A 13847-nucleotide genomic window follows, 5' to 3' on the forward strand; every position below is an offset into this window, starting at 1 on the left:
TTTCACATACTGTTTCTATTAGAACCCCTCATAATCCTTTGATAAAGCCTACCTACTAGGGCTAGAACTTAATCTCGCTAGATTAAAAAGTCACCCAAACCATGAGGGTACATAATATATGAGATCGAATATTAAGGTAGTAAAACCGAAATCAAACATCCCATAAATCACTTTGCAATACACCATAAATATTCAACATAAAATCAAGTATTGCAATTACCTGAATCTTGTTGGAATTGAATTATCAAAACAACGCACAAAGAATGAGGTCATTCTGAGTTCGGACGAAGAAATTATGTGCAAAACAGTTTTTACACTTCTTCGTAAGGGGACCTCTCACTAGGATCGGTTCCCTTACCATGACATGGTACTAGGATCGGTTCCCTAGGGGGTACTAGGATCGGTTCCCATGTGTTACTTGTGACATATCACAATACTTAATTGTTTTCGACATAAGTTTTGCATGCGATGTCCGAATTCAGTGATTTTTGGCTCGTTTTAACCGTAAAAACAAGAGCTACACATATATGATCAGTAGATATCAACATCATAAACTCACAATTACTGATTCTATCAAAACCCAAATATATATAGAGAAGGTATGAGTATAGAAGAAAAGAAATCTCCTAAAGATGTTAATTAGTCATATAATAATCGAGAGATCATGTGCTCAGTTTTTCATGTGCTTCCTCACCTTTCAAAAGATTGAGCACCAAGGTGAGCATGCACATTCTAACACAACTGGGTTGTGTTTAGTTGATCCTTGTCTTGTTCGTCACGAGTGACTAAGACAGAATCATCATTCTTGACCTCTTGCTTGGATTGTTTTCTCTTGTTACATCTCTTGTTTTTCTTCTTTGACTTGTGATGAAGAGTATCATTATCACAACCTTTACTAGTAGAAGAGATTTCAGACAAAATGTATTCCTTTAGCCTTTCAAGAAGACTCTTGTAATTATTGTCACCAACAATTAAAAGCTGAGAGTCATTCTTGTGACTGACTTTTGGTCCCTTTTTGGCTATGGAGGACTTAGGGACCCATTTAGAGTTGGGTTTCGCAGGAACAACTTTCTCCTTCATAATACCATTAGGATCATTTTCCTTTTGAATATTTTGCATAGTACCCTTTTTCATATTGGAACATCAGATCTTGTTTTTGCATTTAAAAAGTCATCTCTCTTTCTATAATTGGGTCTTTTATGAAACGACCTTGTCGAGTGATATGCAAAATTTGAACTATCATTATAATAATTATTTTTCCTAAACTTAGGACAATACCGATCTGAGTTCTTATGAGGAGAAAACTTAGCCAATTCGTTTGATACAATAGAAAGAGCATCTTGCATCTTACGAACTTTGCATCCCCATTGTAAGTGTCCTTTATTACCACAATAATAAAAATGCTTAGTATAAATATACGAAGTATGAGTTTTAATGTTACTTTTTTGTGGATCCTCTTGCATTGGAGCTCGACGAGTTTTTTTCTTCTTCTTCTTCTTATCCTTGTTCAACGTTGTTGTTTTCTTGACATTAGCATAAGTTCCTTCTTTGTCATCAGTGGAAGCCTCAGGTTTAGAAGAATTAGTAGCTTTAAATTTTTTTACCTCTTTGTTAATATTTGAAGCATCTATTCCCTTATAGCCCAATCCTCGTGTATCACGATGATTTCTACTTGCTTCTAACATTGAGGTTAACTTGTTTGAGCTTTAATTGGACTTTTTCAGTTCCAAATTTTCTTCTTCCAACGTCTTGATTTTATCAAGAGCACCGGCTAGATCAGCCTTAAGGCATTTTTCTCGTGAGAGATATACACCTTCTTTCTCTTCAAAACTCTTTTGTTGAGAGTTAATCCTTGCATCAGATTCAACAAGTTTTTCTTCAAGACCCTGTATTTTTTGAGAAGTATCCTCCCTAAACTTCTTGTGATTTTGATTCACCCTTTCAATTTAAATTTTAAATGCTTTAAAAACATCCTGATTTTTCTCAAATACCTTCTTGTAAATAAGCATTTGTTGTGAGTATTCTTCTTTCAGCAAGTTATGCTCTTCATTGAGATTTTCAAACTTTAAAGTTAACTCTCGTTCTCTTTCAAGTGTTGAAAGAAGATCATTAGAACAAATAACAAATTGTTTACTCAATTCCTTTAGTTCAGATGTTTTTACACTTGATCTTTCATCAGAAATCTCCAGTATAGAACTCAAAGATATCTTGTTATCAAAAAGACATTTTTCAAAGTCTGAATCATTGATTTCGAATACATGGCTTAACTTAGTCTCGTCTAAAGAACATTCAGACTTATTCTCAGAAGAGTAAGTAGAACTTGATGAAGAAACTCCTTTTAAGCATTTCTTAAAGTCAAAACTTTCAACGTCTTGCGATACGTTAAATGAGCCTTTCTTAAGTCTTCGCTCTCGCTTAACTTTGCCTTGGACCATATCTTATAGGTTGGATCGCATCAAACACAGATTGTTAGATCTTTTCGCGTTTGCCTACTCTGATACCAATTGAGGGTACCCAAATATACCTCAAGCTAAAACTTTTCCTACCTATAAGTCCTTTCTCCGAAAGTGATTGTCTATGGACTGAGTCGAGACAATACAACTAATCGGTTCACACTTTGTGTAATTGTCTATGGATACGAGATCGAGACAATACAACAACGAAGTATGTTTACTTGATACAAAGGTTCGGACTTAACCAAACACAATAGGATTGCTTATCAAGTAAATAGGAATTAACGTTTGTGTAATTTACTTTAATTATAATAAAAAAAATTATAATGCGGAAAATAAAAATAAATGACACAACAAGATGTTTTTAACGAGGAAACCGCAAATGCAGAAAAACCCTGGGACCTAGTCCAGAATTGAATACTCTCAGGATTAAGCCGCTACACAAAATTACACCTAACTTCGTATAGTTGAGACCAAGTAACTAACCCTATAGTTCACTTAGTTACGTCTGTATTCCCACGCCTCCGACCTATGAATAAGTCACGTACTTGGAAAAATCCCTTTGGCTCGTATTCCAAACAGTAAAGGAACAAGAAATCTGTTTGGTATCAACTCTATTCAACCAAGTGATATGAGTCAGACAAAGGCTCTTCCGTTTATCTTAATATAAACTCCTTCGTCGGGTCTAGATCTATCTTATGTTCAATCACCCTAAGGTAATCGTTTAAGATTAATCCAATCAATACCTTTAACCACAAGGAAACTTATTGATGCCGATCTACTCAATTAATCAATCCAATCTACCACAAGGATAAACCGATTATTAATTGGATCCTCTTTTACCGAAACAAGTATTGTGCACACCAAAGATTATAAAACCCAAGTCAAATCTTCAATATCTTATTTGTCTTCAAATATTCTTAAATCTTCAATAAAAACCTGCACACAATCACTTGAATCTCTTGTGATCAATCACGCACACAACGGAGTCTGTTAACAATGGATTATCACAAGATCGTCTTTAGAACTAACGACAATCTAAAGATCCCTGTCGAAACTCTGAACTAGTTTGAGTGAATCTTATATCAGAAGAGAAGATTCTCAAGAATAAACAAACTAGGTACAATCAGATTTCAACCACCGTTAATCAATTAAACCAATCGAAAACAAAGATAAACCGCAATTATCTAGTTTCCCACCAACGGGTCGCGCTAGAGCTTCTCAATCCCAAAGAATACTTTAAAACAAGCGCCTGTAAGAGATTTAACCTAATTAGATTACTCTCCTCTCCGATAGGCGGCTACACCAGTAACAAAGACAAAAGAGGAAGTCTGTTGTTACGAAGGATTAGTTTGCTAGAAAGGAAAACTTCGTGTATTTATAGACAAGGAAGTTTGGACACCAAGGAATTTACAAAACCGAAAATATTCTCAAGATATTCATAAATGCACAGATTCGGTTTTCATAATTCCTGGAAATGCTCTGTCCAAAAATAACAATCGAAATCTCTTGGAAAATATAATTAGTAAATGCACATTACTAATTCTGTAATTTCCATACAAATGAAATTAATAACCTTAATTAAATGATTCTTAACTTATTTGTGTTTCGATCCTGGGATTCTCTTCCCTTAGCCGTTAAGGAATATCTTTGAACAATTATAAAAATAAACATTCTCAGTACGTGTTCAAAGTTTGTCGACATCTTAACTTTGTAAGTTCTCTTTCACACTTACAACCTTGAAACCGATTTGCCACACTTCCAAACAAGTTTAGAATTGGTTCATATGACTTTCAAGAACTATGTGATTGATCAAACCAACATTCAATCACAATCATGGGTTTATGGTTCTACCAAAACAAGTTTCGGTTCTACCTCCATGTGAGTACTATGCATAGTCACACTAGCTTCCCAAAAGATTCGGTTGACTAGGTACTAGGATCGGTTCCCCACATATATATGGAATCTAACTTATATGTGTTGCACCTGTTCACAGGATCGGTTCCGCTTTCTGCTGTAAACCTTGTTGCACCCCATACAAGGATCGGTTCCCCTTGATGTACTGCACCCCTTACAAGGATCAGTTCCCCCTTTCCCATACTAGGATCGGTTCCCTTTCCCCAAGGCAGACATAATCCGATCACACCAAGGTGATTACTTAAGATTGGTTTTACTAATAAAAGTTATACCAATACAAAAGTCAGGCCTTTGTGAATAGTTCTACCAAAAACACAACAAGTTGTGAGCGGTTCTACTTTATCACACATATTGGTTGTTCATAAGATATGCAATGAATAACAAAACCAATAACACCTGGCAATTTCCTTTTCGGTTCACAAAACAAGTTTATGAACTTACTTCCTTAGAACACATGTAAACATTGTTCCCTAGGATGAAATCCTCACCTCATACCCATATATAATCACAATAGCATTCGAATGATTATGAAAATGTCTTATCTACAAAGTTTAATGGTTAAGCAATAAACCTCGTATTGTATTCCTTAATACTATGTCTATCTAGAGTTCAAATATGCTTCGCATTTATGTTTTCAATATGCACGACTTGAAAGGTAGTTAGGGAATGAAACAGTTCAAGTCAAATATCACTAACCTCAAGTGGAAGGATGATTGTTGTCGTTGTAGCTCCTTTCTTCTTCACATCTTCAAGTCGTTGCAATACTTGTAATGTCTCATATCCTAATACTTTCAAGCTAACCTATACGAAGTTTAACTCTAGTACATAATCAAGCGACTCTTATCATGAGTTTTGATTCACTAAAATATGACAACACAACTTTACATACCAATGCTTGGTGGGTTCAACCGAGCCATGCTCTAACACCTACCTCCAGAGAGTATTACAACATGGGCGGAGATGAAAAAGCTATTTTTAGAGAAGTATTTTCCTGCTTCTAAGGCAGCATCCGTTCGTAAAGAGATTAGTGGTATTCTTCAAATTACTGGGGAATCTCTTTATGAATATTGGGATAGGTACAAAAAGTTGGTGGCAAGCTATCCCCACCATAGGATATCCCCAACAATCATCATCCAATACTTCTATGAAGGATTACTTTCAGAGCAAAGGAACTTGATTGATACCGCTGCTGGTGGTTCATTTACTGAGAAGACAATCTCGCGGGCAACTAGTTTGATTGAGAGTATGGCTGAAAATGCTCAGCAATTTTACACCAAAAATGACTCAAATGTCGGAAGAGTTAGCTAGATAGAAGAAACTTCACAGTCAGGGCAACTGATGAACAATATAGAGAAGGTAGTCCAAATGATGGCAGTGGTGATCATTCCATCATACGAAGATGAAGCCGAGGTAAATGTTATATTTCCTAATCAGAGGCCAATGTATGATCCTTATTCTAATACTTATAACCCTGGTTGGAAAGATCATCCTAATTTCAGTTATGCCAACGAGCAAGCAACAACTCCTAATCCATATGCTAGACAAGGTGGTTTTCAAAAACACTTACAGCAACCACAACAACCTAAAGAGCAGGGAACTTTTATTGATGATAAGTTCAACATGCTAATGCAAAGCATGCAGGGTGTCGCATCTACAACACAAAGTCTAAAGGAAACGGTTCAACAACATCACCAACAACATGAAACGGCCATTAAGGGTTTGAGGATGCAGATGGGACAACTGGCTACAGATGTGAATTTACTAAAAGCACAAAAATCAACAAAATTGCCATCACAACCTTTTGTGAACCCAATAGAGCATCTAATATGGTAACTCTAAGAAGTGGGAGACAGGCTGAAGAGCCACATCAACAAAAAGAGGTTAGTAACGACATCAAAAAGAAAGTAGAAGGGGAAACGTCCCAAAGTAAAAGCAAACTTCAAACGGCCAACCTAAGGACACGGTTCCCACGTACTATACCACCTCCTTTCCCTAGTCGTTTTACCAAGTCAAAAAAGCAAGCTCAAGACAAGAAGATCATGGATATTTTCAGCAAGATACACATCAACATTCCATTTATTGATGCCATCATAACCATACTCAGGTATGCCAAGGTTTTGAAGGATTGTGTACAAGAAAGGATAGGTTGATTGCTAATGAGATTACTCAGGTGGGCGAAAGTGCTACAACTATGTTACTAAAGAAGATGCTTACAAAGTGTGAAGGTCCTGGCGGTTTCACGGTACCCATTACCATTGGTAACCGATGATTTGAGCGTACTTTGCTTGATTTAGGAGCATCCATAAATGTTATGTCAGCCGATGTTTATGATTCTTTGAATCTCGGACCTTTAAAAGAGGCAAAGATCACTATTCAATTGGATAACAAGTCCAACATATATCCTAAGGGAGTTGTGGAGGACGTGTTAGTTCAAGTGAATCAATTAATCTTTCCAATTGATTTCTATATTGTGGATATGCACAATGGAGATAATTATTCATCTACTTCGTTACTTCTTGGGAGACCGTTCATGAAAACTGCAAAGACGAAGATTGATGTTGATTGTGGCTCACTCACTATGGAATTTGATAAAGAGATCATTCGCTTCAACATATTTGAGGCCATGCGTTATCCTAGTGATGTGCACTCCGCTTTTTCTATATATGTTATTGGTTCGTTAGTACAACAAATGTTTGATTTGAGCAATGAAGATGAACTTGGAGTTGTGTTACGCAACATCATTTCTTTGGATGTTCATGGACAGCCGAACTTGGATGTTGTGATAGCCAAAGAATTGGTGGATATGTGTGGTTCCTTAACAACACTACATGAAGCTAAACCGGGTAATATTTCTTATATTTCTTTACCCGTAACTAATGAGGTTACATTACCTTCCATTGTGCAGGCACCAAAACTAGAATTGAAACCGCTTCCAGACCACCTAAAGTACGCGTACTTGGGTGATAAAGAAGAACTTCCGGTGATTACTGCAAACAACCTCACCCCAATACAAGATGAACGTCTACTTAGGGTTCTGAAAGAGCACAAAACGGCTATTGGTTGGACAATTGTTGATATCAAAGGCATTAGTCCATCCATATGCATGCATAGAATCCTAATGGAAGATGATTTCAATCCAGTAAGTGATGCTCAGCGTAGGCTTAACCCCCCCATGATGGAGGTCGTGAAGAAAAAGATCCTCAAATTACTAAACGTGGGGGTAATTTACCCAATTTATGACAGCAATGGGTTAGCCCGGTACAGGTGGTACCTAAGAAAGAATGTATCACTGTTGTTAGAAATCAAGATGATGAACTCGTTCCTACAAGAGTTCAAACAGGATGGAGAGTGTGCATAGGCTACAAAAAGCTTAATGCAACAACCCGAAAGAATCACTTTCCTTTGCCTTTCATTGATCAGACGTTAGAGAGGTTAGCGGGACACTCACATTATTGTTTTTTGGAGGTTATTCGGGGTATAATCAGATTTTTATTGCACCAGAAGATCAGGAGAAGACTACCTTTACTTGTCATTTTGGTACGTTTGCCTATAGAAGGATGCCATTTGGTCTTTGCAATGCGCCTGGCACTTTTCAGAGATGTATGGTCAGTATATTTTCTGACTGCGTGGAACACATCATTGAGGTATTTATGGATGATTTTAGTTTTTATGGTGATTCATTTGATATTTGTTTACAAAATCTTGAACTTGTGCTTAAAAGATGCATAGACACTAATCTTGTTCTTAATTGGGAGAAATGCCACTTTATGGTGAACCATGGAATAGTACTGGGTCACATTGTGTCCTCTCGAGGGCTTGAAGTTGACAAAGAAAAGATACACTTAATAAGAAACTTACAAAATCCCACTTCGGTGAGGGAAATTCGCTCGTTTCTTGGTCATGCAGGTTTTTACAGGCGGTTTATCAAGGATTTCTCCAAAATCTCAATGTCGATGTGCAAATTATTGCAAAAGGAGGTTATTTTTGACTTCAACAAGGAGTGCAAGGATGCCTTTGATAAACTGAAAGAATTGTTGACGACTGCACCAATTATCAAGTCACCAGACTGGAGTTTGCCATTTGAGTTAATGTGTGATGCAAGTGACTATGCAGTTGGAGCCGTTTTGGGTCAAAGAGTAGACAAGATGTCTCATGTGATTTATTACGCATCTAGGACCCTAAACGATGCACAAATCAACTATTCTACCACCGAGAAAGAATTTTTGGCTATAGTGTTTGCACTAGAAAAATTGAGATCCTATTTGGTGGGTTCAAAAGTGGTTGTGTATTCTGATCACGCAGTACTTAGGTACCTACTAAAGAAATAATAAGCTAAGCCAAGGTTTATACGGTGGATATTACTATTGCAAGAATTTGATTATGAAATAAAGGATAAAAGAGGTGTTGAAAATATTGTTGTGGATCATCTTAGTAGACTTTTTGTTTCCGAAGAAGAACTTCCTTTACAAGATCGTTTTCCAGACGAACAAATTTTCTCAATTGAAGATTCAACACCTTGGTACGCAGATATAGTGAATTACTTGGTTACAAGACAAGTACCTAGTACAATGTCTAATTTTCAAAAGCTTAAGCTTAAGAAAATAGCCAAGAAGTATGTGTGGGATGAGCCCTACTTGTGGAAATACGGTTCTGATCAAATCATTTGCAGGTCCGTACCTAATTCTGAATTTCAATATATTCTTACTTTTTGTCATACTTATGCATGTGGTGGTCACTTTGGTTCTAAACGTACCGCTTTCAAAGTACTTGAAAGTGGATTTTATTGGCCTAACCTATTTGAGGATGCATATACTTTTTGCAAATCTTGATGTCAAAGAACGGGCAATCTAGGTGCTCGAAATCAAATGCTACTCACACCAATTATTGTTGTTGAAGTATTTGATGTGTGGGGAATTGATTTTATGGGTCCTTTTGTCAATTCTAATGGAAAATTTTATATACTTCTTGCTGCGGATTATGTTTCAAAATGGGTGGAAGCTAAAGCCACCTATACTAATGATTCTTAAGTTGTTTGTGAGTTTGTGAAGGAATATATTTTTTCTAGACATGGTACACCAAGAGTGGTTATCAGTGACGAAGGTTCCTATTTTCAGAAATCTTTCCATGCTCAATTCAAGAAATACAACATAACACACAAGGTTGGGACGCCGTATCACCCACAAACTAGTGGGCAAGCTGAAATCTCGAACCGTGAGATTAAATCCATTCTTGAGAAAACCGTAAACACTACACGGAAAGATTGAAGTGATGGGCGTAATGATGCGCTTTGGGCATATAGAACGGCGTACAAAACACCGATTGGTATGTTCCCATATCGTTTGGTTTATGGCAAAGATTGTCCTCTTCCGGTTGAACTTGAACACAAGGCATATTGGGCGATAAAGATGTGCAACATGGATTATGACAATGCGGGGAAACAAAGGAAGTTACAGCTTAACAAGCTAGAGGAAATACGTAATGATGCTTACGAGAGTTCTCGTATTTACAGGGAGAAGACGAAACTTTTTCATGACAAGATGATTTCTCGGAAGAGTTTTGTCGTGGGTCAAAAAGTTCTTTTATTTTATTCTCGTCTTAAATTATTTCCTGGTAAGCTAAGGTCCAGATGGATTGGACCATATGTTGTTACTAATAACAAAATATAATGAGGAATAGAAATAACACAGGCACCAGAAGTTTTGTTAACGAGGAAACCGCAAATGCAGAAAAACCCCGGGACCTAGTCCAGATTGAACACCACACTGTATTAAGCCGCTACAGACACTAGCATATTACAAACTAACTTCGGTATGGACTGTAGTTGAACGCTAATCAATCTCACACTAATTCAAGGTACAGTTGCGCTCCTTACGTCTCTGATCCCAACAGGATACTACGCACTTGATTCCCTTAGCTGATCTCACCCACAACTAAGAGTTGCTACGACCCAAAGTCGAAGACTTCAATAAACAAATATGTATCACACAGAAAAGTATACGATGATAGATAAATCTGTCTCCCACAGATAAACCTATGAGTTTTGTTCCGTCTTTTGATAAATCAAGGTGAACAGGAACTAATTGACAACCCGGACTTATATTCCCGAAGTACAGCCTAGTATTATCAGTCACCTCACAATAATCTAAATCGTATGGTAGTGAAACTAAATATTGTGGAATCACAAACGATGAGACGAAGATATTTGTGATTTCTTTTTATCTTTCCCTATCAGAGATATAATCTCAATTCAATTATTCAATTGAACTCTTACCATAGAAAATGGCAAGATCAGATCGCTCAACTACAAGAAAGTAGTTTCGTCTGGCTTCACAATCCCAATGAAGTCGTTCAGTCGTTAACCTACAGAGTCTCGAGAAGAAACCTAAGGTTAAAGGAGAATCAACTCTAGAAAAATCAACTAGTATCACACAGGAGGTGTGGGGATTAGTTTTCCAATTGCTATATGTCTCCTTTATATAATTTTCAAATCAGGGTTTGCAATCCAAGTTACCATGGTAACAAAGCATTCAATATTCACCGTTAGATGAAAAACCTGATTCAACCAAGCTAATATTTTTCAACCGTTAGATCGAAACTTAGCTTGTCACACACAAATGAAATTTATTCATTTAGGTTTGAGTAACCGTACCTTAACGTGTACACTTAGTTGGTTCACAAATAGTTAACCAATGGTTAGCCATATGGGCACTCTCATATTAACTGTATTCATATTTCTCATAACTAGTTCAAATGACTCATAAGAACTAGTTCAAGAGTTGTTCAATTGCTTAGGTCTTTATTCATAGACACAATTGAAACAAAATCGGTTTAATTCACTTGAATCAATTCATGAACAATATAGCCACGGTTTTCAAATATTGCATTCATTATAATTTATTGTTTTAATCTCATGAAATACCGATTTGAGAAATAACCAGCTTGGGTACGCGTACGGGTATGCGTACCGTAGCTACCGGATTTGAGTTTACAAACTCAACAGAAATTTTCGATTCGAAAACTTCCGTCGGTACGCGTACGAGTATGCGTACCTAAGGCGACTGGTTTACTAGTTTACAAACTTACAAACTCAGCAGAAATTTTCTGTTCGAAAACTTTTGCAGGTACACGTACTCAACCTGCCTCCTTCACCAATACCGCATGCTCACATATGCATGCACTTGGTTTCCGACATATAAATTTATACACTAATGTGCGAACACACTATATATGCTTATATCCATAGTTGGTAATCTCAACTCTACATTTCAATCATTGAAACAATCTTCTATAATGTTATAACAATCGTTATTCACGACTATCGTTATTAAAGCTATTTTCAAGATTGAAACGTCATCATGACTTTCGTCATGGGTAAATATGAAAATGGTTAAAGAAAAATCTCACCAACACACATTTTGAGAAAAAGATACGCGAGTAAACTCAGCTCGAAACAGCAAATGTGTATGTATGAAAACTACCATACTTATACGACTATTGTCTCAAGAGTAGGAGATAGAGTAGATTTTTGAGTGACAGATAAGTTCAAGTCTCCACATACCTTTTTGTCGGATGAAGTTCCACTTGTTCCTCGAGTAGTTCTTCACCTTCGTAAGATGATCGCCATGGAGTCTGGAACTCAACTACACTTAACTATCCTAGACCGAGACTTAGTCATAAGTAAACTAGAAATCAAGACATATAGTTTTGATCACTAATATTGACAAACATGCTTGAGATAGCAACACATGCGAGTTCGACCGAGAAGTTCTCTAACAGTTACCACTTCTAGGGTGAAATAGAGCGATTGAGTTACTAAAAGAAAAGGGTGGGGGGGATTTTCCGCAGCTAGGCGATTGGCGATTTTGAAGTGTTTTTGGCGTAGGTCGTGGTTTTCTTTGATCAAACCAGTTTTACCCAAATCCTTCATCTTCATTTCTTGTCTCATCTTCTTCCCCTCTTTCCAAGATTTTGTTTGACATCCTAAGTTTGGCATTTGCATCTCTCTAGTAATGATGCAAATGTCAAAATGGGGGATTATTGTCATTCAAAAAGCGGTTGGGGCTCAGCTTGTTGCTAGACTCCCTTCCAATTTCTTGCCACTTGATAATGTATCTGACAGTTTATTTTGATTAATATAAGCCTGTATTGGCCTTTTTTCAAATAAGAAAAAAAAGGGGGGGGGGGATTTTTCCGAAGCTAGGCGATTGGCGATTTTGAAGAGTTTTTGGCGTAGGTCGTGGTTTTCTTTGATCAAACCAGTTCTACCCAAATCCTTCATCTTCGTTTCTTGTCTCATCTTCTTCCCCCCTTTCCAAGCTTTTGTTTGACATCCTAAGTTTGGGATTTGCATCTCTCTAGTAATGATGCAAATGTCAAAGTGGGGGATTATTGTCGTTCAAAAAGCGATTGGGGCTCACTTGATAATGTATCTGACAGTTTATTTTGATTAATATAAGCCTGCATTGGCCTTTTTAAAAAAAAAAAGAAAAAAGAAAGGACAATCAGACCAAACGAAATAATTCTCAAAAATTAATATGTGTGTGTTCTCCCTGTCTCCGTCTCCTAAACAAGCGTGGAACGCAGGATCCACGAAATTACCATGTAATTTGCTGACAAGAAGCATGTGCTTGGATCCGCAATATCTAATCATGTTGTTAGTTTTCAAAAAAATAAATAAATGATGTTCAATAAATCGACCACTGGTTCCCTTGTATATGCCAGCTGAGTTGATCTAGAATTAGGATTGTCGACCACTGGTTCCCTTGTATATGCCAGTTGTGTTGATATTAGTCAGACCAGTATCTCAGTCCATTAGGATAGGTTTATCTTGGCAGTGGCCTTCAGACAGATATGGGAAACACCATTCACCTTAGTCAACATCAAAACCATCTATGTTTTTCTCTACATCTATCTTTTTCATCTATCCATGTGATTTGTTGACTCCGGATATTGATGTCCATAGTGCGACTATCTGAGTAGAGCTCTGTCACTTATATATGAATTTTAGTATGCTTGAGTGCAAACTCGTGTACAACAATTGGAATTTCGCATTAGGGTACTTCCTCCTATAATCAATGAGGGTATGCCAACCAAGGAGATTCTTTAGTGCTATTCCAAGGTTTTGCGTAGATAGCTAGGGTCCGGAGTAAAGGCTTTGTGGGTATATCTCTAGTAAGCCCTCCCGAGACTATAACTCGGCCACTGGGGCCACCTAGGGGTTTGAAGGCTTGTTGCACATGCTAAATGCAATCGCGATGCCTGCGACAGTGAGTTAGGATTTTTATTTTGTAGATTTGATTTGCTCGGGACTAACAAATAATAAGTTGGGGGTATTTGATAGACGCATTTATGTGTCTATTTTCATCCCGATTTTCTATATTGTTAGTACCCGTTTTTGTTCTTATTATGGTGTTTTATGTGTTTGTAGGTATTTTTGGGCAATAAATGTTTTTGGAGAAATCGGCTCAATAAGTTGCA

Source organism: Papaver somniferum, chromosome 3, assembly GCF_003573695.1.
Source record: "Papaver somniferum cultivar HN1 chromosome 3, ASM357369v1, whole genome shotgun sequence".
Lineage (NCBI taxonomy): Eukaryota > Viridiplantae > Streptophyta > Magnoliopsida > Ranunculales > Papaveraceae > Papaver > Papaver somniferum.